The 27,257-nt window shown below is 38.8% G+C and overlaps 1 pseudogene; it reads left to right on the top strand.

Annotated features, from left to right (window-relative positions):
* The first annotated feature begins 227 nt into the window (after window positions 1–227).
* Window positions 228–26,879, top strand: LOC149181581 (uncharacterized; annotated as a pseudogene).
* Window positions 26,880–27,257: the final 378 nt, after the last annotated feature.

Genomic DNA, 27,257 nt, shown 5'->3' on the forward strand with positions numbered 1-27,257 from the left:
GTTTTGATTGAAGTGAAGCATATACCACTGCACTTCATGACAGTTAGTTTCAGAGCCTGGATTTGGAAAACGAAATAAGGCAGATACTTCGTCATAGTTGATATCTCTTGGTGATAGTCGATATCAAACTTTCCAGAGGGCTTTGGAAAGTTCGAAAGGGGCAAGTGAAGGGCCAAGTTGAACGATAAAAGAAGTGTATTGTCTTTACTAGATCACAAGCAAAGCTAATGGCTGATCAAGCGGAAGAACCTCAAGTTATGATGGGGGAGTCTAGCAGGGATGCGGAAACAATTTTCATGGATAGAGTGTTGGACAAGATGGAGGAGTTAGCTTTTGAAGTGGCTTCGATGAAGGCCAAGAATGTTGAATTTCGGGATGGGTACACGAAGTCGAAGGAAGAATTTGAAGACCTCAAAATCTAATACGAGTATACAGAGTGGATGTATACACATATAAAGAGAGAAGTCAAAGATATTGGAACTGCGAGAGATTAAGGTTTGGCAGAAATCCCGAAGTTGCAGAAGGAACTTGGCGATCCTCGAAATGAGATAGTTGTTTTGAAGAAAGCAGTTGGGCAAGGATCTATTGGAGGAGTTTCCCATGTGAAGGTCAAAGAACCCAAATCGTATGATGGGATGAGGAGTGTGAAAGCTCTTGGCAATTTCTTCTGGGATATGGATAAATACTTGGAGTGTTTGGGTATAGCTGATGATGAGGCCAAAGTTAAGGTAGCTGCTCAATTCTTGATGAAAGATGGACTAGATTGCCAATGGTGATGCTGAGGAAAAATCTTCTTGGGATGACATGAAGAAAGCTTTGCAGACTCATTTTATTACACAAGATGAGACTTGGGATGCAAGGACGAAGATTAAATACATGAAGCAAACATGAATCCTACAAGCATATTAGCGGGAGTTCTCAAGTGCGATCTTAGAGTTACCTGATATGGCAGAAAAGGACAAGGCATTCAATTTCATCATAGGATTGAAGCCTTGGGCAAGCAATGAGGTGAAGAGTCAAAAGATCAAGACACTAGAGGAAGCATTTGTAGTAGTTGATCACTTGGTATAACATTATGATGAAGGAACCAAAGAGAAAAAGAATAAGACAGATAAGCTGAAAGAGAAGTCTACAAAAGAAGAGCTTTCGAGATCGAATGACAAGTCGAAGACGAAGAAGCCTCTGAAGTGTTGGATTTGTGAAGAACCACATATGGTGAATAATTTTCCTTTAGGACTGAAAGTGGCAACAATAGCACAAGTCGATGTGAATAAGAAGAAGAAAGAAGAACCATCCATTAGAGTGATGCATATTCTAGGAGCTGTAGTAGCTACAAAATCAGTCTCACGACAGGATCCTGAAAGGAACAAGTTGGAGTATGTGGAGATGAAGATTGGGCAAGGCACTGTACTCACTATGGTGGATAGTGGTGTGACTCATAACTTCATGAGGGAAGAAACTGTGAGGAAGATTGGGTTGAGGTTTATACCAACTCAAGCATAGTTGAAAGCAGTGAACTCTCCACCAGATTCAGTGATTGGTATAGCAGAGAAAGTGGATGTGAGCATAGGTGAATGGATTGGGAAAGTTGAATTCACGATTGTGCGAATAGATGACCATGAAGTTGTACTGGGTATGGAATTTATGAAACAATTTGAAGCTATGATGGTGCCACACTTGAAGAAGTTATATATTTACGACAGGGGTGATGATGATCCCATTGGTGTACAAACAATAGGGGCTATGACAGCCGAATGTAAATTGACAGCGATCAATGTGGAGGAAGTCAAGTGAGATGAAGGAGTCTACAAGAGGTTGTCTTGTACAGAGGAAAAAAGTATGGAGCAATCACAAGTGATTAGAGCACTGTTTAATAGTATCTTGGATCTATCAAGTAGACTAGAGGCAATGGAAGGAGATGGAGATGCTAGACTCGAGATTCGGACGGAGAGTTGGGAAGCATACATGCAGAGATTGGAGGAGGAAGATCCAGATAGGTGGATTGAGCTACTAGCTGAGGAAGAGGGAGAGCCTTCGGCCTCCACTTCCTCCCTCTCTTCTTAGACTAACATGGATATGAGGCTCATTGTTAGCTGCTCATGGCAATGAGTCTCCAACCTTTTTTAGCAGACCTTGGAGTGATATGGACACAATTGGCAATGTAGAAATTTTGAATAATTTAACACATATTCACAGAGATTATCCTGATCATACAATTATAAGCGGAACATGTATAATACATAATCTCCTCTACGTTGATCATCAATTTACAGAAGCAGAAACATTCACAGGCACACATAGAAGCATCAATCAAACTCATTAACACAGTATGTATCCCGGGGAAAGCATCTCGCTAAAAACCCCACACTATCTGTATATTATATTGATTGAATCATGTAACAATACACAACATAATACTTCTCACAAGTATCTCCACCTGTTACACACAATACAGCTCAGATTTGATCTCCAAATCTCCCTCGCTGCTTGCCTGCCTCCACTGCTCAAGAATTGATGAGAATAGCTTCCCAAACTCGATTTTCACCTCCAAAATAGTCACTCACTCTTTGTGGACGTGAGAAAAAGCTAAAATGTGGGCCAAATACGTGAGCAAACTCATTGGCATACTCAATCCATTGATTGTGCAAGATCTGATGCACAATTATAGTCACAACTGATAGCAATCTGATTCTCTACCACCTGTCCCTGTTGAACTGAACATGCACTGACATGCAACTGAGTTAACTGATGTATTCTATAGTTGTATTATGAGTTAATAACTTGTGAATTAATTAATAACTAATTCACCCAACTCATCTCTAGTCTATTGATCAGTTAGACTAAATACAACTAGTTTAACAAGGCTAAACTGAACACAACTCCATCAACTGCACCTCCAGTCCACTAAACTCAACTCACTTGAGTTCTAACTGAAGTCCTGCATGCAAATATTAGTCATCCCATAGGTAACCATGTATTTCCTTGTGGGATCTGCATGTACCACATCCGTAGCTCATTCTGAAGTGCTCCAAGAGAATAAGATCAAGTTTATAGTCCAAATATTATTATGAGACAATAATATTTGACTTTTCTATTTTTGACAGCCAGTCTAAAAATAGACTTTGATCACTCACACTGTGATCATTCACATTTTGATCAAAAATAGAAGTCCATCTATTTTTCCCAACTTGACCAATCATCCATAAACAGCAACCTGCAATCCATAGACATGATCCATATGTCTAAAAATAGACATAGTCTAAAAATAGACTTGCGCCAAAAATAGCCTGCGGGCCCACTTAGTGAAGGCGACTCTTTTCACTAAGCTCCATCATCTTGTTGCAATCTCAACAAGCATTTCTTGTTGCACACTTTTCAACAGGAAATAGTATGCAGAGATGAGTCATGATGATGTAGGGAGCATGTGTTCTTGTTGATGCGATGCATAGTTGGATTAACTACCCAATTAATCACCAACATGAGGGGTACTAACACATGATTTCTTACAGAGTTTGGCGGATTTATTGAATGAAGCGGGTCATAGATGGAGCTATATGGATGCCCACACATATATATGGATGTCTTGACAATAGATTTTGTTGGGATGGTGTTGTCGAGCACGACCAAATTTCTAGAGTGGTGGAGGATGTCAGGCTCCCGAGATGAGATGGGTGCACCATGTGTGCGACGAGTGCCTGAGTCGGTTTTATGCGACGGGGAGAAGCCATCTTCGGTTATGTGCAACGAGTTGGTTTTATGCAATGATTGCAAGGTTCAGTTAAAGGCGACGGGCAAACGCGCCCGACGAGATGCGACGAGTGGGAGTGTTCGGTAAAACGCGCTTTGATGGAATGTGCAATGGTGCGGACGAGTTGGATGAGCGTGTCGGGACGACCTGTGTGTCGGGCACCTGAGTGTGCACATGTGGATGAGCCACAGGGAAGTCGAAAAACTCGAAAATGTGATTCGGCTAAGTGTGGGAGCAGCACAACGATTTTATATGGTGAAGTTGACTAGAGGTTCGACCGACGTGTGGAGGAGGACGCTTGGGCAAGTCGACATGTGGAAGTGGACCAAACTGGTTGGGCTGACGAGTTGATGGGTGTTTTGTGTGGAATAGGTGGTCAGCCTGTAGGTAGGCTGACCCACTTAAACACTTGGACGACAGCTATAAGAAGAGGAAGGTGACTTGAGAAAAAACATCAAGTCATCTCAAGAAAGTTAGATTAATCAAGGCACTTGGGTGAGAAAAAGGAGAAGGAAATAAGGCTAAACGAAGGCGCAGGAGGACAAAGGGTTGAAGCGGTCGAGCCGAGATTTCTGAAGTGAAAGGGTGAGATACGAAAGGGCACAAGCAAGCGTACATGGAGAGGTGGACGAACTGCGGAAGGGCGCGGGTAGGAGGAAGTGGGCGCACGAGCAATGGTGGGTGTTGCTAAATGAGCGACCCAATCGAACTGGGCGACCTAACCCATGGGCACTATTGAACAACTTAAAACAGTTGGCACTGCTAAACAACGAGGCCGGACTGGGCACTATTGCATGACACGACCGGCCTGGGCATTGCTAAACGACTTGACCCACAGGCGTTATTGAACGACCTGCTAGGCGGTTCTGCATGACGGCGTTGGGAAACCCTGCACGATGATTTGGGCAACCCTGCACGACGGATTGGGGGACCCTAAATGACTTGTGCTGCGATGGGAACTGCTGAAGAAAGGCAACCCGACTCGATGAGGTGGGCAACCCAACACGAAGCAGGTGAACTGTAGGATTTTGAGAAGCTTTTCTGTAGGGAAATTTGGGGTTTCCAGCAACGGCTGAATTGTACTTGTACTTGTAAGATTATTGAACTGTTATATTATTGGGCAGACTCTATACTTGGGAGTTTTCCCTCCCATTAAAAGAAAAGTATTTCCGCCGTGCATACATATGAATGATATGATGATGATGTGAATGTTTATTTCCATTGTCTAATGACAATGCTTAGAAGAATTGAAGAGAATAACTAAGTGTTGAATGGTTAGGTGTATTTTGTACTCATAAGTATTGGTGAAAAGAAAGTGGGTAATGTCGCCACACCTGCCTATGTGCAGTTGAAATACCACCGCCAAGATAGGGGCGTGATAATGGGCCCCCAAGGTTGCCCAACCCATGCTACCAATGGTTCTACCTCCCCACGCAAAATGCTCAGGCACATGGTCTGCCACCGCCACTTTCAAATTCTTACGACACCCTCCCACTGGCCAGAATTCCCCTCATTTGGGGTTTGGAGCAGTAATTACGTGGCATAGGTCACATTATGAAAGCCAAGGTGAACTCTTCAGAGACATGAACACCAGCAAACAACGTCACCTCCCAATGCACCAAGACACATAACCGAGTAACAGACAATCCCGAATTAGTCAAGAGACTTCGAAAATGAGGCACTGTCAGCCTACTATCTCCATCTTGATGAATTATAAATGAGACCATAGCTAGGAAACACACCAAGTATACCAAAGTCTTACCGATGCCTATGTTAAAGGAAGCAATGAGAAGCCAAGACGCAGGTCAGGCAAGAGGAGATCCAACCACAAACACACTAGGAACAAGCCCCACCTGATAACCAGTTGTCGTAGATGCCTTGGTACAATTTTTCCCTTGCCAACCCCAATATTTGTTCACCCAACAGTGGGTCACTGGAGTCCACAAAAAATCCACAAAAATAAGGTACCCTAGAAGAAGACCAGTTATCAAGGCACACAGATGCCCCCACAAACTCATAGGGGATCTAGGAAGAGAATTAACTAAGAGCACACAAAAGGGCTCGAGGGTTGGCCCGATAACCATACACAATTCACTTAAACCTCTGAAAAAACTAGAAACCAATACACAAGGAAAGGAACTTAGCGTTTTTGTAACTCAGACGCCGAGGAGGAGAAAACGGCTATGAAATCGCTACCATTCCCAAACAAGCCACTGACTAGAGAAACCTGTGAGACCACCAGAGCTTGATCCTCGAATAGCTAACCACCAAATCGTCACAACGTAAATCTAAACCTGGAGATCGACAATCACCATACACCAACGACCCTCACTCACTCGCAATCCTGAAGAGACCGATTGAAACATTGCACGTTGCACCGTTCATTCCCCCACACTGCAAAAGAAATGGGATGACGAGGTGACCGAACTTCACACCATCCACCAAATGTTCACCGTCATGACACACACGTCGGGGTAGCATTGATGTTTGTCACTCCCATCGGGGATTGAAAATGATAATTTATTTTGAATATAAATCACACTTTAAAATAAAAATAAATATATACCTTCTCTGAAATCCACAAAAAAATATTATCTACATCAAATATCACTGTAGAATCACAAAAAACCCAATAATCATTTAGATAACAGTAATATTACACATTACAATTTTCACTGGCCTCTGTCCACTTAGAATTAATGGAGAAATAGAATGTTCCAGATTATATAAAACTCGAGTAAATTCTACACTGTGTAAAACTCGAATCTTAATTGTTCTAGATTTTATAGAAATCATTATTTTCAGTATGAGTTAGTTGCAGCTGCGTTATAGTTAAGTAAAGTTATTATCCTTTATAAGAAAACCTATCACATATTGTCCATCATTTTTAAACCTTAGACAAATTTAATAAAATCTTATGTGTTATATCATATTTTTGTTCCAACCATTTATTTAAGTTGCCCAACTACCACACTAGTAATACTAAAGATGTGTAGCAATGTGTACCAAGCTTTTGATTATAGTCCTAATAGTTAATTACTTCTTTGAAACATTATACATTTTAAACAAGGACATTTTTTTTGGGAGGGTTCTTCAACAACAATTCCATATCGTAGATATCAGTGACGAGAAAAATATTTTTCCATCTCCAACAAACAATCCACTTCATAGATATCGGGGATCACGCTTGATGGCTATGTAAACACCATCACCACTGTTTTAACAGTGCATATTGACATCTCAGTGAGTATCGTCTTAAATAAAAGGGTTGAGACATCTGCTTCAAAATAAAATGTGTTATTTAATTACCTTGAATGTAAGGTATATGAATTCTTATAAAATGTCTTTAAATTTTAAAAAATAAAACTAATTTGCCCATGCTGCATTGTATGAGCGGATTCATAACTTTGACAACATCTCTTCGTATTAATTTTTTTTTAAATTAAAATTAATAAATATATTAATATTCTAGTTTTTATAATTGAGCCGTGAAGTTTATTCTACAATCCAGTATGAGGAACATGTGTAAATATGTCACGTCCTCAAAAAATAATAAAAATAATTTTCGCTATGTCAACCAAAAAGAAAAAACAAAACAAAAATTAGATAATCATATAAATAAATAATTAAAAACAGTGGAGAGGGTCATTGCCCGGAGAGACTCATTCTACAACCCATCATGACCCCGATGTGTAAGTATGTCATGTCCTCAAAAAATAATAAAAATCATTTTCACTAATGTCAACCAAAACATTCACTTGAATCTTAAATCACTAATGTGTTTAATAGCTCTTTTATCATACATGTGAATTTGAATTGATCATAAATTTAGTTTTAACAAAAAAAAATTACCACATTAAAGTTCCAAGTTAAGTAAAATTTTAAACATCTTTATTCTTTATTCAAGCCAATACCATTTCTTAAATCAAAAGAAAAAAAAAAATTAATTCAACACAAAAAAAATGTTTTAAGGCTTCTTTTAATTAAATATTTATAAAACGAATCTTTAAAAAGAAAAACCATATATATTAATTTGATGTAGGTCTATTACAAATCAGGTTATCATGCTATGTAAAAAACATTATTAAAGCTAATATTGATACTAAAATATTAATATTAATATTAATATTAAATATTATATTAATATTAACATATTATAATATTAATATTTTTTTTTTTAACAAGATCAGATACTTATATATTATAAAAGAGAAAAGTAGGATTAGGTCCTATTACAAAGCAACTGCAAAAGATCTAATTTGGAGGTGCAAAATGGGAGCGCAGTCCCTACCTCCACATAATAGATTTTGTTTCTAAACAACAGATAAAGGAAATACTTATATTGACGAACATATTGGCCGAGTAGCAGAGAAACTTATAAAGAATATAAAGGAAGGAGAGCTAGAGGGTCACCAAAATTGATTAACAGATTTCTCAGGGTAATGCCCCTTCTTTTTGTTGTATCTAGAAGAGGTTTCCCCCTGCTCACTTTGGTTCAGTGAATTAATGTAATCCACAGCATCTTCGAGATGCTTGCACTTATCTTTCAAATCTTCGATCTCAGCTTTTTGTTTCTCTATTTTCAGTTGTTTGTAATTGTTCATGCTCTTCATTTCAGAACAAAAATCTTTCAGTGTTTGGATGAAACAGCAGATCATGGACCTATTGGCGCGGAACAGTGCACAGCTATCATTTTTCTCACCCTTTTCTAAGGGGTTGCAAGAACTTGTTGAGTGGCCTGATGTCCTTGCTGGTCTTCTGCTCACTATTCCTCTGCTAGCTGCCTCTTTGTTTGCTGTAGAAATAAGCCACAACGCTTGTTCTATTGTCTCTGATTCTCCCTTCTAATAGAATCCTTTTGAAATGCCCATAGTTCTGAGAACTCTCACTGGCTTTGTAAATAGGACAGGTCTGCTTTAGAATGGAGGGGAGATGCGAGGAGAGGATAATAGGGCCAGGGCTCTGAAGCTTCCTGCTGGTTGAACTCCTTATGAAACTGACGGGATCAGCAAGATGCTTCCAATGACTTAATGACTCACAGTACAAGAGGAACGAAACAGGAGCCCGAATTAGGCGAAAGAAGGCCGGGGACAAGAGGAGAGCACACTGGCTAAGTTGAGAAAAGGGATGAAAAGATAATAGCTGAGGGCAGGGTGACTGAGAGTAGACAATGCGACTAGGCAGAATTGGAGAGAGCTGCCTAAGGAGGAGAGACTGAATATCTATGATCTTAGCTGATAAGCTATAGAACTGAACCCAAAACAAGACAAACAGAAAATTTTCAGAAGAAACTCTACTGAAGGCAATTAACTTAAATTTACCCCTCCTCGGCCCATGAAAGATGGTGCTACTACAAGCTTTTCTCCACTCACTTGCTCCAATATTCTAACTAATCCCATGCACTTTTCTACAACGATGCACTCTCTCCTTAACAGCACTGAAATGGATCTGCTGATGAAGAATTTTGCACTGGAGCTGCTTCTTATAGACTTGGCTAAGCATACGAATCCTGTGATTCTGCTCGGTAATTTCGATAGAGTTCCCCAAAGCGCCATCATTACCCAGCTTGTTGTTCAGAGAAGTATGGGCTCTGTCGATGCTAATATGACTTTCATCTACCTTGTGATGGTCCCTGAGATGGATTGCCCTCTGAAACGAATCCCTGAGCCGGTCATTCCTACTGATATGAATTTTCCTTACTACGCTAGGAGGATTGTTTGAGATCTTTTTGTCAGTCCTGTGATGGAAATTCATATTCTTAATCTTTGTAGTAGCCTTTTTCTCTTTTTGCTTGATTTGAGTGACTGAGCAATGTACCTTGCTCCAGTCCAGATGAGCTGACAGCTTAAGGGATTGGTTTTTCATATATCACTTGATTTTCTTTTGCCAACCCAGCTCTCCTTTCCACAGCCTTATTGGCGAGAGTGTCTGCTTTTTGATTGTGGAGTCTCAAAACGTGCTTGTAGACAACATTTCCCAGCGTTTTAGTGAAGTCCAAAATTCTTTGTCTTATTTTGTTTAGGGCCTGATTTTGAAAAGCTCTGTCTGCAACCACAGCCGCAATGATTATTGCTAAGTCCCCTATCATAATTGGGTCTTTAATCTAAAGTTTGTTGAGGATGTTGATTCCCATGAGCAGGCTGTAAGCCTCTGCTTTATTATTTGACATAGTCCCAAGCCCCCATTCATAAGAGGAGATGATTTCACCTTTCTGATTAAGAATAACTCCACCTGCCCCTGCTCTTCCAAGGTTATTCTTTGATGCTCCATCAAAGAAGAGGATGTTCTTGTTTTGATTTTGGATCCAATTTTCTATTTCCTTTTCATTTCCCCTGAGCTTCCAATCTCTAAGATTTCCTCGAATTTTCACTGAGGGGTGCATCCTTATAACCCAATCAGGGAGAGCTTTTTTGTACCACTCTTTTTCTTCATGCTGCCAGCTACTTTGATCCTCAATCGAAACTCCTTTCGCACTAATCATCTCTGCAACTAGAGCCCAAGTTTTGGCTATTATGGACCCTGAGTCTGGCTTTTGGCCTTTAAAGATGCAGTTATTCCTTGCTAACCAAATTTTCTAGCAAAGGGAGGAGGGGAGACACTTCCAAATACGAATTATAGCTGATTTTTTTTTTTTTTGCGAATGGGTAGCTTTGCAGCCAATTCTTGTTTAAAGTTGAGAGCTGATCCAGGGTGCCCATGTTCATCTTCAGGGGACTGATGATTTGGTTCCAACAATGGTTAGCCAAGCTGCACTGAACGAAGAGATGTTGGATACTTTCTTCATCCTGTCTACACAAAACACAAACTGAGGGCCCATGGATGCCTTTTTTTCTTAAGTTTTCAGCTGTGAGGATTTTCCCTTTCAAAAGAGTCCAGGCGAAAAAATTGATTTTGGGGAGGCATTCATTATTCCAGACAGCTGACCAGAGGCTCCAATTTTCAAGATCGTTGTGATTTTGGAGAAAATTGTAGCCAGATTTGACTGTGAAATTTCCTCCACTTGGGTCCCAGATAAAGGTGTCCAGGGTGTTCTTATTAAGAGGAGCTGAACCAGCCAGAATAGACTTCAGCTCTTCCCACTGAGATTTCAATCTGAAAGGGAGGGGTAGCTCTCTCCAAGCAATCCACTTGTTTTGGTCCCATTCAGAAATATCATATAGGGAAGTTATCCCTTTATCTTCCATCCACTCCTTCAGACCTTTTAAGTGATGATGTTGATTCAAGGCAGCTGCACCCATTATTCTATCCATCCAAATGGCTGTATCTTTCCCATTTCCCGGATTCTTAGAGATATTTTCTCTGATTTGAGGAATTATTTTTTTTATGAGCTTCCACACTTGGGTACATGGTCGATCAGAGATTGGATCAGAAAGCATCCTTAAGCGTTGTCCATTAAGGTATTTTTTAGCCAAAGCTTCGGCCCACCAGTGATCCTTCCCATTTAGCATTCGCCAAACAAGCTTGATGCCAAGAGCCTTATTTGTAGAACTTGGGATCCTGATTGAGATACCTCCTTTTTCGAAAGGGAGAGTCACTTGATCCCAACGGACAAGACTAAACTTTTTGGAGTCTTGTTTCCCTCCTTGCCAAAGAAATCCTCTCGTAATTATCTCCATTTGCTTATGTATGTTGGCTGGAGCCAAGATTATGGCATACTGATAGATTGGTAAAGTTGTGAGGAGAGCTTTAATTAGGGTAGTTCTACCTGCAAGATTTAACCACATCATCCCCCAACTTTGGATTTTTCCCCTTATTTTTTCGATTTGTTTGTTCCAAACTTCTATCTTAACCACTTCTTTTGCCAATGGCAACCCAAGGTAGGTGAAATGACCCCATTTCCGCTGAACCAGAATATCCATAATTTGAGAGATTCTCTGCATTATATTTATAGGCACATTCCAAGTGTAGATTCTACATTTTTTGTTATTTAAAAGATGTTGGGTCCCTATAATACTAGTGATTACCCCATTACTATTGTAGTTATACCCCTTATTAATATTGTTGTGCCCCTATTACCCCCATATTTTTATTACTGTGCCCCATAGAATCCCTCTATTGTTATTTTTGTGGCTTTATATTATTATTGTTAGGTCGGCTAGATTATATTGTGACTCCTTAGACTCCTATATATAGAAAGGAGGTTTTGTCATTTGAATCATCCAAGAATTGTTCATTTATGTAATGTAAAGGAGGTTGCCCCCTCGAAGAGGCTGAATTCTAAGAAGTTGATCTATCTTTTCTATCTTTTCTTGAGCTGGTTTCATAACATTTGGTATCAGAGCTTTGGATTCTAGGGTTTCGCTGCTCCAAACAGGTCATCGTGGCATCTTCGCTATAACTTTTTTCTGTGATGTTTCAGAAGTCGCAAAAAAAACCCATTTGAGAAGAAATCGCGCTGAACCTTGGGTCCGAATTTCAGAGTTTTTCGCACTATATTTACGGAGATATGATCTGAGGAATTTGGTCTTTTTGCAGACTTCTGAATTACATTCCAAACAGGTGACCTTGGGAAAATCGTCATAACTTTCTCTCTGGGGGTCGGATTGAAATTTCGTTAGAAGGTACAGAAAGAGGATAGATTGTAGTTTCTTGTATGCGTTTTTCAGATCCAAAGGTCGAAACAGTGACTCGTGGAACGTCGTACAAGTTCGCTCTACTGAACTAGTCTATAATCACGTCACTGTGGGAGATTTCGCATAAATCTTCCTTGGAGAATCCAATTTGGGTCAGACTTGTGGCATTGGAAAGAGGACACAGAGGGCTACTACATGTCACAAATTTAGAACTAGATGATTGGAAGGTAAAAAGATACATCAGAGGCAATATCGAGCTCCTACAAAGTGAAAAACTGTGTGTAGATTTTCTTAAATTTTTGCTTAAACTTGGTTTGAAAATTTATTTTGAAGGAATTCAAAGGGAATAGTAGAGCATTATTATCGGTAACTGATGCCCCAAGGAAAGAAAATGCAAACACCTAGTAAGGAACTTGAAAGCTCTAGCATGACTCATGAAGAAGAGGAAGAAATGCAACATGATATATCAAAATTACAAGACCAAGTGCAACAACTGTCCCTTACACAAAAAGGAACAGAATCTAAGATGGATGGTTTAAAGAAAGGTGTAGAAGCTAAGATGGACTGTTTAAAGAAAGGTGTAGAAGCTAAGATGATTGACGTGGAAGCTAAGATGGATGATTTGAAGATAGATTTGAAGACAGACATGGACGAATTGAAGGTAAATGTGAATAAGTTGCTACAAGAAATGGGAACTAAGGGTGAAAGGGTACTAAAGGAAACTCATGATGAGAATAAAAAAAATGTTAATCATGATTCCGTAGATGCTAATGTTGGATCGAAGACTCACCATATTCCAAAAATCGATATGAGGAAGTTTGATGGCAAGGATCCTGCCACATGGATATTACAGATGGAGCAATTCTTCGATCTCAATAATGTGAAAAACACACAAAAGGTACGTATGGCAACTTTATATTTGGAACCAAATCAGTTTGTATGGTATCAATGGCTTTGCTCTCGTAAAAAATTTATCACTTGGGCAATTTTTACGGAAGAATTGGTAGCACATTATGAGGATACAAAAAGCAACACTTTTTTTAGCCAATTGATAAGTCTCAAACAAAAGGATTCAATAATGGAGCACATTGAGGAGTTCCAAAAATTGAACATAAGGGTAAAAGATATTCCAGAGGAGCATAGGATTGATGTGTTCATAGGGTCTTTAAAGGATAATATCCAACATGATGTTCGCCTTTGGGAACCTGATTCATTAGAGAAGGCATTCAGGTTAGCAAGATGGAAAGCAAAATTATGGCAACGAGGAAGCATACCACTCACAACTATAAAGACGGAAGTTTTGTTGCCCCTAGTCTTCCACAACCTATAAGGTTGACACCTCAACAATTGGAAGAAAAAAGAGCAAAAGGGCTTTGTTACAGTTGTGATAGCAAATACACTAAAGGTCATAAGTGTGCTGAGAACAAATTATTCTACATAGATTGTGAAGAGGAAGAAGAAAAGGAGCAAGAAAGGTCAAAAGAAGAGGATATACTCCAGGAACAAAGCCTAGATGAAGAACAAATAAATCCGACCATATCTTGTAATGCATTGACGGGAATTACCACTCCTCAAACCATCAAGATAGAAGGACAAATCAAGAAGAAAAAGGTAATAGTTTTGATTGATTCAGGAAGCACCCAAAATTTTATTCATTGTAAGGTAGCAAAAGAATTGAATTGCTTCCTATATCTAGCACCAGAGTGTCAAGTGATGATTGCAATGGAGGAACAATAAATTGCTCTGGAAAGTGCCATAATATCAAGCTATCCATGGGAGAATATGTATTGACTAGCCCAATGCTTTCTATTCCAATGGGAGGTGTTGATGTTGTATTAGGAGTCCAATGGCTACAATCCCTGGGTACAATATCCTTTAATTTTCAAGAACTTTTCATGAAATTTTCTACGGAAGGTAAGGAAGTTGAATTAAGGGGTATTGCAGGGAAACCAGGAAACATAATCAGCTCTAATGGTATGACAAAGCTTCTAAAAAAGGAGCAAAGAGGTGTAATTGCACAATTATGCTCGCTAGATGTTTCCACATCGGAATCATCTATTTCTCCAGATCTCCAAAAAGTCTTGGACAACCATTCCAAGGTATATGAGACTCCCAAAGGTATCCCACCTATGCATGATCATGATCATGCTATTCATTTGATTCCAGGAAGTGTTCCTCCAAACATCAGGCCGTACAGATATCCCTATGTCCAAAAGAGTGAAATTGAACGTATGGTTGCAGAAATGCTAGAGGCTGGTATAATTCAACCAAGTCAAAGTTCTTTCTCTTCTCCAGCAGTATTGGTGCACAAGAAGGATGGATCATGGCGCATGTGTCCGGATTATAGGGAGCTCAACAAGCTCACTATTAAAGATAAGTTCCCCATTCCTGTCATTGATGAATTACTGGATGAATTGCATGGATCAATTTACTTCACCAAGTTGGATCTCCATTCAGGATATCATCAAATCAGAATGAAGATTGAAGACATTCCGAAAACAGCATTTAGAACTCATGAGGGTCATTATGAATTTTTGGTCATGCCTTTTGGCCTTACCAATGCACCTTCAACATTTCAAGGTTTGATGAATTCAATTTTCAAACCATTCCTTAGAAATTTTTGTTAGTATTTTTTGATGATATACTAATCTACAGCAAGTCTTGGAAGGATCATGTTGAACATGTTGACAGGGTGCTACAACTATTGAAGGAGAAACAATTATATGCAAAAAGATCCAAATGTTTCTTTGGAGTCCAGGAGGTTGAATATTTGGGTCATATTGTATCTCATGAAGGAGTTAAGGTAGACCCTAGCAAAATTAAAGCCATTAAGGAATGGAAAATCCCCACATCCATAAAGCATCTACGAGGATTTCTTAGGTTGACAGGGTATTATCGCAAGTTTGTTAAGAATTATGGGAGAATAGCAGCACCTCTAACAACATTATTGAAGAAACATGCATTTTCATGGACTCCGGAAGCAACAAAGGCCTTTGAACATCTTAAAGAGGCAATGTGCCAAGCACCAGTCTTAGCTACACCGGACTTCACGAAAACCTTTATTATGGAATGTGATGCTTCAAGAAATGGAATTGGTGTTGTTCTAATGCAAGATGAAAGACTCATTGCTTTTGAAAGTCGTCCAATCAAGGGAAATTTTTTAGGCAAAGCTATTTATGAGAAGGAAATGTTGGCAATACTCCATGCACTTAAGAAATGGCGACCATACCTAATGGGAAGACACTTCAAGGTAAAAACGGATCATGATAGCCTTAAATACTTTTTAGAACAAAGATTATCCTCTGAAGAGAAACAAAAGTGGTTCACAAAGATGTTGGGTTATGACTTTGAAATCATCTACAGAAAAGGGAAGCAAAATGTGGTGGCAGATGCACTCTCAAGAAAGGATGAGGATGTGGAAGCATTGTTGTGCGCCATTTCTATTATCCAACCAGATTGGATAAACGAAGCAAGGGAGGAATGGAAGAATGGCGAAGAATTGTGGGCACTTATTTGAAAGTTACAACAAGATTCCAATACGTCTGATACATTTAGTTGGAAAAATGATTCATTATGGTACAAAGATAGCTTATACCTTTGTAAGAATTCCCAGCTAAAACAAAAGATTCTTATGGAATTGCACACTTCTCCCTTCGGAGGGCACTCAAGATTTTTAGAAACTTACCACAGAGTTAAGAAGGAATTTTTTTGGGATGGCCTTAAATCAGATATTCAAAAGTTTGTGGCGGAATGTTTGGTTTGCCAACAAAATAAAGTGGAAACAATTAAGACACCAAGTCTATTACAACCTTTATCCATTCCAAGCCAATGTTGGGAGGAGGTTTCATGGATTTTATCACAGGTTTACCCAAGTCTAAGGGAAAGAGTGTCATCATGGTGGTAGTTGACAGACTTACCAAGTATGCACACTTTTGTGCATTATCACATCCATTTAAAGCCAGTACAGTTTCTAATGCATTTATGGAAACAATTCAAAAGCTACATGGAAACCCGAAGATTATTGTAAGTGATAGAGATCCCATTTTCACTGGAAATTTTTGGACAGAATTATTTTCTTGCCTTGGTACTTAGTTAGCTCATAGCTCATCTTATCATCCTCAATCTCATGGGCAAACTAAGATAGTAAACAAATGTTTGGAAGGATATCTTTGTTGCTTTGTATCTGATAAATAGACACAATGGGTCAAATGGTTGCCTCTGGTTGAATGGTGGTATAACACTTCCTTCCATACAGCAACAAAAATGACCCCATTTATGGCACTTTATGGGTATCAACCACCATCCATCACATCATATTTAAGAGAAAATTCTAAGGTTCAGGCAGTGGAACATCACATCGAACATCAACAACAAGTCCTCCAACTCTTAAAGGTTAACCTCGTGTTGGCACAGAATAGAATGAAACAACAGGCAGATCAACATCGCAGTGAAAGAAGTTTTGATGTAGGTGATTGGGTATTCCTACGGCTACAACCATATAAGCAAATGTCCCTCAAGCAAGCTAAGAAGGATAATAAATTATCACCAAAGTATTATGGTCCGTACAAGGTGTTGCAAAAGATTGGTACTATGGCATACAAATTGGAGCTTCCTGCAGCTTCTCGATTGCACCCAGTATTCCATGTTTCATGTTTAAAGAAGGTTATAGGCGACAAGCTCCCAATTCAAACAATATTGCCGGAACTTGACGAGGAAGGAAAAATTATATTGGAACCGGAAGCAGTCACAGAAACAAGAACTCGATAACTACGAAATCATTCAATTTCAGAGTATCTTATCAAGTGGAAGAACTTATCCGCTGAAGATTCCACATGGGAGGATGAGAATTTTATGCAAAAGTATCCAGAACTACTCAAGCGTTGAGGACAACACTTTTTTGAAGGAGAGGGGCATGTTGGGTCCCTATAATACTAGTGATCACCCCATTACTATTGTAGTTATACCCCTTATTAATATTGTTGTGCCCCTATTACCCCCATATTATTATTATTGTGCCCCATAGAATCCATCTATTTTTATTTTTGTGGCTTTATATTATTATTGTTAGGTCGACTGGATTATATTGTGACTCCTTAGACTCCTATATATAGAAAGGAGGTTTTGTCATTTGAATCATCCAAGAATTGTTCATTTATGTAATGTAACGGAGGTTGCCCCCTCGAAGAGGCTGAATTCTAAGGCGTTGATCTATCTTTTCTATCTTTTCTTGAGCTGGTTTCATAACAAAAGACCTCCTGAAAATAGCAAGAAAATCATCTAAGGTTTTTTGAACCGCCTTGCAATAATGCTAGAGGCACCCCCAATGAGAAGAGTATCATCGGTGAACAGCGAATGATTAATTTCTTTAACCCCTCTGGCTATTCGGATGCCGGTGATTTCCCCCTTTTTTTCTTTGGCTTTCGAGCTGGATACTTAAAGTTTCTGCCATTAAGATATAGAGGAACGGAGAGAGCGGGCATCCTTGCCTCAACCCTCTGGAGCTGTGAAAATATCTGCTAGGCCTTCCATTAATCAGCGGTGCTATCCAAGGATTGGAGATACAGGCCATAATAACCTCTATGAACTTGAGAGAGATCCCGAACTTTTGAAGAACAACAACAAGGTATTGATGGCTAACTCTGTCAAAGGCATTGGCCATGTCAAGCTTAATAACCATACCCTTTTCGTTTCTGAGAATGTTACTATGAATGGCTTCCTGAACAAGAATAACATTATCTGTTATCTGCCTTTTGGGGACGAAACCACCTTGATTTTCAGATATGAGACACAGGAGAATTTGTTTTAGTCTATTGGCCAAAAATTTTGTGATGATTTTATAAGAGGTATTACATAGAGAAATGGGGCGGAATCTATCAAAGGAGATAGGATTTGGCTCTTTCGGAATGAGAGCCAAATGGGAAGCTTTGGTGTTTTCTCCCATTTTGTTTTTCTTGAAAACGTTTTTGATCATTCTTACAAGATCTTTTTTTATTATGTCCCAATGATTCTTGTAAAAGGCAATGGTGAAGCCATCTGGCCCAGGGGCTTTGTTCGGGGGCATGCTCCAAATTACCTCTCTTATTTCCTCGTCTGTCACCTCTTTCTCAAGTTCATTGTTTTGTTGTTCGTTGATTTTGCTACTGATTTGCTGAAGGAAGTCGTTGTTGTCTGCTTGCTGGTCCCCTGCTGAGAGGAGGTTTTTGAAGTAGTTGTGGGTTGCCTCTTTTATTTCCTCCCTCTCCTTTATTTCCTTTCCGTCCACATGAATTTTATCTATTTGATTGCCCACTCTTCTAATCCTCAGGTTGTTGTGAAAGAAGGCTGTGTTTTTGTCTCCCGCCTTAAGCCAGAGGCATCTGGACTTTTGTCTAATTTCCTCCTCTTCTTGTCTGTTCTGCTTGTAAAGATCCAAAAAAAATTCCTTTTCCTGAGCGTAGTCTTGCTCATTGTTTTGCTGATTTTCTTTTTCTTTGCTCCAGATTTCGAGTTTCTTCATTAGCTCGGCTTTCTTATTTTTGTCTTTGATGGCGTTCTCTCTAGCCCAATTTTTTTTTTTCTCTTAAATTTTTTAGTTTGGATTCCCAAACAAAATGTGGGGAGCCTATGACCTCAGTATCCCAACTCTCCTTTATTAACTTGCGAAAGTCTTCCTTGTTGTCCTAGATTTTATTGTATTTGAAGGGAATTGGTCCAAGGTTCTCCAGACTGGCCAGCCTTAGCACAACCGGCTTGTGGTCAGAGGCAGAAACATGCACTATCATACTTTTGATGGACGTATATCCGGCTGCTAAATTCTCCTGAATCAAAATCCTATCAAGTCTTTCCTTTATATTATGAACTCCTGTTCTTTTGTTACTCCACGTGAATATCCCATTACTTGGGGTAATATCTAAAAGGATATGTTCTTCAATGAGAGCTTCTAGGGCTGCTCTTGAGGGATCGTTAAAGTAATTACCACCCAACTTTTCTTCTATATTTCGGATCAGATTTAGATCCCCACCTATGACTAGTTTGCTTCCTTGGCGATCTTGTGCTTCTTCTTTAACAGAATCCCAGCAAAGAGCTTTGTCTCTATAATGATTCGGAGAGTATATATTGATAATAGTGAGCTCTTCATTTGTGTTCTTATTTTTAAGGTCTGTCCTTACCCACCAGTTGTTGAGTTTTTGTTTGATGAGTTCCCACTTCCACTTGTTCCACAGCATGCCTATGCCTCCTGATGCTCCCATGGAGTCTGTGGTTGTTCCTTCAAAAAAAATTTGAGTTTTGATCAATTTTTGTAACTCTTGGCTACTGACTTTGGTCTCTTGAATCATAAGAATGTCTGGTTGTTCCTGCTTTATTAGATCTCGGGCTGCATTGATTTTGAGAGCTGAGCCCAAACCTCTACTGTTCCAAGAGACCATAATCATTATTTACTTGATTTATGGTGGATTCCGCCCTTGTCCTTCTGCTGATTTTTTCCCCACTTCCTTTTTGTTTGCCGAGGAATGAGTCCATTGGCTGTTGGGTACCAATAGCCATTTCCTTTGCTGCTGCTTCATCTCTAATTTCTTTGTTGGATTTCCTTCCTGCTTTTTTTGGTTGTTCTGAAAAATTGTTGGATTCTTTGACTTTATTTCTTGTGAGAATTCTGTCAATGGTGGGAGGAGGAGATGGCAAGCTTTGGATGGGGGAAGAGATGATGGCTAGGGACTTGTCTTGGATAGGGGAACATGGGGATGATGGTTCTTCTTCCAGAAGTTTGAAAGGGTTAGATGTCAAGTTTATTAGAGGAACCTTGTTCAGAGGAGGGATGGAGGCTGAGGCAATATTTTCGTGGGCTTGTGTAGGGTTAGGGGTGGTTTGTTTGCTATTTGTCTTCTTCCTTTTCACTTGTTCCCATGAGGGTTCAGGAGCTTCTCCATTATCAGCAGTCTCTGCTTCTTTAATTTTGCTACATCTATTTGCAAAATGACCATATTCATGACATACCTTGCACTTGAAAGGAATTTGCTCGTAATCCAACTGCTGAATGTGAGTCCATTGATCCACCTTGATTTTAATTGCCTCCGGCATCCCTTTCCCTAGATCAACTTCCACGCATATTCTAGCACAAGCATGCATATTGTCTTTTGGCTCGCATCTGTCTATATACTTGCCAACCGCGTTCCCAATAGCTTTGACCGACTCATCGCCCCAACAGTGGAGAGGGAGGTGAGGAAGCCTGACCCAAACTGGGACAACGCTTGGGATGTCCATCTCGGGGTCGAAGTTTGGTGACCATCTATTCAAATACAAGCCTCTTGAATCCATAAAGTAAGGTCTGTTTCTGAAAATTAAATTCCGATCTTCTTTAGTTTCAAAGAGGAATGTGTAATATCCCCTTCCATAGAACCTGATAGCTATTTTCTCCTAGATGTCGGCACTCCATTTTCTCTCCACCTATTTTTGGACTGCTCTAGGGGAGGGCCACAACCCTGTGAATTGACCCACCATTCCCCGCTCAGCTAAGGAGATGGCAGCTTTCCGGGGGAGGCTAGGAGGTAAAGAAATCTCATGTATGTCTGCTAATTTTTTCACAAATTTACTTGCTGTTGGCCTGACTTTAGGAGCTCCATGATCGACTAAAAGAGAAGCAAATGCAGCTTCTTGATCCTCAGTGCCTTGCTGGGAAGAAGAGTCTTCCCCTGACTGAATAGGCATGGTGGGGCAAACCCAGCAGCAGGAGGCTTCCGAGAGGGAGAAAAAAGCTGGAGGCAGCCCAGGTTAAACTACGAACGGGAAGAAGAACGAGGGGGTCGAGGGCGAGCTTGGGAAGGCCCAGCAGCAGGAGGCTACTAGGCGGGAAGGCTGCAGGAGGCAGCACAGGGGATGAAGACGGCTAGGTCAAGCCTGCGCGGTCCTGGTCGCCTCGAAAAAAATAATCAGATTTGTTACAATATTAATATTATTAAAGTTAATAACTTTGGATTAATACAATATAAAATTTAATATAATATCCTTTTTTATATTATAATATATATTAATATATCATGATACATAATTAACTCTAGATATATATCGAAGAACAAAGACATAGAGTGAAAGAGGTGGAGAGATAAAGGGAGTGACAAAAGAGAGATGGAGATAGAATGAAGGAGAGGGGAGAGGAATAATGAAGAAAGAGCGAAAGAGAGGAGTGAGAAAGGGAGAGAAGGGTAAGAGATAGAAAGGGAGACACAAAGATTGAGATGGAGAGAGGAGGAGAAAAGGAGGGAGATAGTGACAAGGTTGGAGGGTGGAAAGAGAGAGAGAGAGATGGGGGGAGAGAGAAGGAGGTAGGAGAGAAAGGGAGAGAGGGGAAATACTAGAGAGAGGACTTGAGAAGGAGGGACAAAGATATGAAATTGGAGGGGGAGAGAGGGAGTGGAGAAGAAATACATAGAGAGAGAGAGAGAGGGAGTAAGAAGAGAGAGATGGAGAAAGAGTATGTATGTTTTGGGTTGAGATAGAAAGACAAAGAAGGAGAGATGGAAGGAAGGGGGGAGAGAAGGAGAGAGGGAGGGAGATAGTGACTAAGTTGGATGGAAAAGAGAGAGAGAGAGAGGAGCAGGGGAAAAAGGGTGGTGGGAGAGAAAGGGAGAGAGAGGATGTGAGAGAGAGAAGGAGAGAGAGAGATAGAGAGAGGGAGAGAGGTGGTGGGGGGATGAGAGATGGAGGTAAGAAGAAATACAAAGAGAGAGAGAGAGAGAGAGGGAGATGAAGAGGGAGGGAGAGATATATAGATATGGAGAAAGAATGTGTATGTTTTAGGGCTGATATAGAGAGACACAGGAGAGGCAGAGGGAGATAGAGAAATAGATGGGAGGTGAAGGGATGGAAGAAGAGAGGGAGGGAGAGATAGATAGATATGGAGAGAGAGAGTGTGTATGTGTTTTGGGGGGGTGACATAGAGAGAGAAAGAAGGAGAGATGGAGGGAGATATATATATATATGGAGGAGAGAGAGAGGGAAGAAGATTTCTTATGCTAGATACACTGATTTCAGTATAGATGGTTATTCATAATCCTATTTGATTGCTTGCACTAGACACATTGATTTCAATGTATATGATGTTTTCTAATCCTATTTGATTGGTTGCACTAGATGCATTGATTTTCAATGTAGATATTGATTTCTAATCCTATTTGATTACTTTCTCTAGATGCATTTATTTCATTGTAGATGGTGTTTTCTAATCATATTTGATTGCTTGCATTAGATGGATTAAATGTTGTTAATATTGAGGTTGTAAATTATTTAAAATATTTTTCAAGATTAGATGGAGGGGGAGAGAGGGAAGAATATTTCTTGCACTAGACACATTTATTTCAGTGTAGATGGTGAATTCTAATTCTAATCATATTTGATTGCTAGCACTAGATGCATTGATTTCAATGTAAATGTTGATTTCTAATTATATTTGATTGATTGCACTAAGATGTATTGATTTTAGTGTAGATGTTTATTTCTAATCCTATTTGATTGTTTGCACTAGATGTATTGATTTCAGTATAGATGTGGATTTCTAATCTTATTTGATTGGTTGCACTAGATGCATTGGTTTTAGTGTAGATGTTGATTTCTAACCTCATTTCATTTCTTTCATTGGATGAATTGATTTTAGTGTAGATGTTGTTTTCTAATCCTATTTGATTTCTTGCTTAGATGCATTAGATGTTAACCTTGAGTCTATAAATTATTAAAAAAAATATTTAGTAATACCTAGAGGGACACTATTAAGAATTAATTAGATGGCAAAAGTTGTGATACCTAGAATTAAAATGAAATAGATGCACAAAATCAATCCTCATGCAAAGTTCAAATTAATCTTTGACAATATTGTCTCACGACTTTATCGCCAATTAATTACTAATAGACAATTACATATATTCAAAATTACTAATAAATAATTGTGACAACAATGTATTCCAAAAATATATATGAAGAAAATACATATTTATAAACATTCAAAACAAATCAAAATATTTTTGAAAGAGATGTGATAATTGTTTGGATATAAATATTTTATAAATTTGGTCACTCAATAAAAAAATTCAAAGTACATTATTTCTTGACTTTGCAAAATAGATTATAGATTGAAAAAATAATCAAAATATTCTTAAAGGAAATAAATTATTTCAAGAGTAATATTGACGCAATAAATTATTAAAACTACTCATCAATATATATTAAGTAATACATAGAGGGACACTATTAAGAATCAATTAGTTTTCATAAGTTGTGATACCTAAAATTAAATGTAATAGATCTATAGTATCCTCCTGCAAAATATTGAAAATATTGTCTCTCTTCTTCATCACCAACTAGTTATTAATAGATAATTACATACACATAAAAATATAACACAACAATTGTAACATTCACAAACACTACCATCCAAATCCAAACATATAATCACACAAACCACTCAAATCATTCAAAAACAAATGTACACACCTTTAAAGGAAAACTAAATTAAAGAAGAAAATGATATGGTCATGCTAAGCAAATAAAACATAACGTGAATTTTGGAGTTAATTTCAAACATATACATAATAATGATGATCTAAAAATGTGACATTGTTTCCCTCAATTGGAACCATCTTAGATCCATCTAACACCGGATTTATCATGTGCCAAGATGCGCCAAGAGGGATCAAATCCATCAAGGTGCAAATCTTTCCTTGTGTTCTACACTCTAAAAAGAAATTTTGCAACTCAAGAGATTTGATCCCTCTTGGCACATGATAGATCCGGTGTTAGATGGATCTAAGTTGATTCTACAATCTAGTATGAGGTACATGTGTGACGGATCTAAGCTGATTCTACAATCCAGTATGAGGGATGTGTAAGTATGTCACGTCCTCAAAAAATATAAAAATAATGTTCGCTAATGTCAGCCAAATCAAAAATTAAATAACCATATAAATAAATAATTAAAAATGGTGGAGAGACTCATTTAGAGAGGCTCATTCTACAATCTAGTATAAGGACATATCACATCCTCAAAAATAATAAAAATAATTTTCGCTAATGTCAACCAAAAAAAAAAACAAAACAAAATTAGACAACCATATAAATAAATGATTAAAAATGGTGGAGAGGCTCATTTTACAATCCAATATAAGGGTAATGTGTAAGTATGTCAGGTCCTCAAAAGATAATTAAAATAATTTTCACTAATCTCAACCAAAAAATAAAAATTTAAAAAAAAATAATCATATAAATAAACAATTCAAAATCAACTAGAGGCTCATTTTACAATCTAGAGTTTCACTTTTATTAGGCTGATAGGCCTTCCTATGAATGAACATAGTCGTCTACACTTTCATTCTCTGAATGAAATTTGGATCTTCTATTGTTTGACATCTGGCACAAATTTTCCTCTTTCCGCTTGACATTTGTTTCCCACATGCATCATTATTCTGGGTTTCTCATCAACTTGGGTTAGTTATGGCCCTAACCACCTCACCCCTAACCACATTCTCGCCTCATTTGCCTTCTGCGTGCCCAGAGGAGCTCTGCTCACGACCGACGACATTGATGATTTGTGGCAACAATCGCCTGTAAGTACTTGAATCATTCTAACATTAACCTGTTGCTCTATTTTAGTTTTTTGCTACTTGAAAGAGAAAAACTCGTTGCTCTATTTTCTTTATTTGCTGTTTGACAGTTTGTTCGTAAAGAATCTGTAGGTAATAATGGACGTGCGGGGAATTAGGATGGTTCATGTCCTTAGTTATTTCTATCACGTTCAGGAACCAGAATCAGACGAAGAAGTCACATGGTTCAAAAATTGGTGTGATGAGGTTTTGGGAAATTGTCTGAGGAAGTTGATTGACCCTAAACCATATCATTTTAGGAAGTTACAACTTGTTGCAACTAAATATCATCATTTAGAAAGCATACTGAGGAGGGTAAAGTCACAAAACCCGATATGGCTATGCTAGAACAACTGTCCCTTCTCTTGCCTTCCTCCCTGGATTTCGATGAAGAATATAAGAGTTTTAGAAGTGGTATGAACCAAATTGAAAAAACTGTGGCAAGCAGAATATTAGGTTAGGGCTAAAGACAATCTTGTATTTATTCTCTTTTTTTACTTTGCTGCCCTAATTTATGGTAGATTGTTGCTGCAATTGCTATACTATCACAGGCTCTTGAATGCATTTGAAGGGTTTTGTAGATAAAGGCTATCATCTCTGTATTTTTCTTACTATTGAAAGATGAATATTGCATGGCAGGCACCTCTAGAGTTGCGGGAGCTACATGTTTATGCTCCTCTTTCAATGTTCCCAAAGTCCATTAGACCGATGAAGCACATCGAAAAGATTGTGGTGACTTGTATGTCATATTTGATTCATCTCAAAACTTCACCATAGGAATTCTGTCATTTGATCGACCCTAAACCATATCGTTTCAGGAAGTTACAACTTGTTGCAACTGAAGATCGTCATTTAGAAAGCATACTGAGGAGGGTAGAGTCACCAAACCTGATATGGCTATGCTGGAACAACTATCCCTTCTCTTTCCTACCTCCCTAGATTCTGATGAAGAATATAAGGGTTTTAGAAGTGGTATGAACCAAATTGAAAAAATTGTGGCAAGCAGAATCTCAGGTTAGGGCTAAAGACAATTTTGCATTTATTCTCTTTTTTTAATTTTCCGCCCTAATTTATGGTAGATTGTTGCTACAATTGCTATACTAGCACAGGCTCTCGAATGCATTTGAAGGGTTTTGTAGATAAAGGCTATCATCTTTGTATTTTTCTTACTGTTGAAAGATGAATATTACGTGGCAGGCACCTCTGGAGTTGCGGGAGCTACATGTTTATGCTCCTCTTTCAATGTTCCAAAAGTCCATTGGACGAATGAAGCACATCGAAAAGATTGTGGTGACTTGTATGTCGGATTTGATTCATTTCAAAACTTTACCAGAGGAATTCTTTCATTTGTCCTCACTGCAATACCTGAACCTAAGATGCCCAGATATGAAGTTGTTGCTTGATTCTTTTGGGTTCTTAACAAATCTCCAGCACCTCAATCTCTCTCGCTACCGGAGTTTGCATGGGCTTCCAAATTCCTTCGGGAATTTAATTCGACTTAAATATCTGAATTTGGAATATTGCTGCGATTTGACCTTATTGGAGGAAACATTTGCAAATATCAGGACACTTGAATATCTAAACCTTTCAGACTGCAAGAACGTGGAAGTGTTGCCTCACCAAGTTGCACATCAACTGTCCCTGGAAATATTAATCTTGTCATAGACAAATTTAAAAGAATTACCTGGGGATATTAGAAACCTAAGCAGTTTGGAAGAAATTTCTTTGGGAAATGCTTTGTTGGAAATGTTTCCCTGTTCTCTAGGTCACCTGAGCAGCTTGAAGAAGTTGTGGGTTTGTGATTGCCCAGAATTGAAATCTTTGCCCCATTCGTTGGGACTGTTGACTCAGTTGTCAATGTTGTGGGTTAGAGGCTGTGGAATACAGTTCTTACGATCAACAAATTCGGCCTCAGTCTTGATGGATCTGAGGCATCTAATCATGCAAAGCTGACCAGTAGATGAGTTCCATTTTCCGTCAGCGGGCAATGTTAGACCATTAAGGCCTGATCGTTCTATAGCCACTGTCTCTGAGAAGGAGGAACAATTCGAAAAACAACACTAACATTTGTAATACCTGATTTAGCAGCACTAGAATCAGATGGATCTATACATCTTATATCCTGCACAATAAGCTTTGTATTATTAAAGCTGCCATCGGTGCGCTGAACTTTGTCATCCCTCATGAATGTACCCAACTTGCTACAAAAGTCATCTGTGCCATTACATTGCCAATTGGGAACCACATCCAAAATCTAGCCAGACGTTAGTTGCAGTAGAGTTGAACATAATTGTTCCCCTCTATATATTTCAATACATTTTGACCGGAAAT

This window comes from Pinus tabuliformis, chromosome 3_2, assembly GCF_031772625.1.
Source record: "Pinus tabuliformis cultivar Carrire ecotype Pingquan chromosome 3_2, CPIR1, whole genome shotgun sequence".
Lineage (NCBI taxonomy): Eukaryota > Viridiplantae > Streptophyta > Pinopsida > Pinales > Pinaceae > Pinus > Pinus tabuliformis.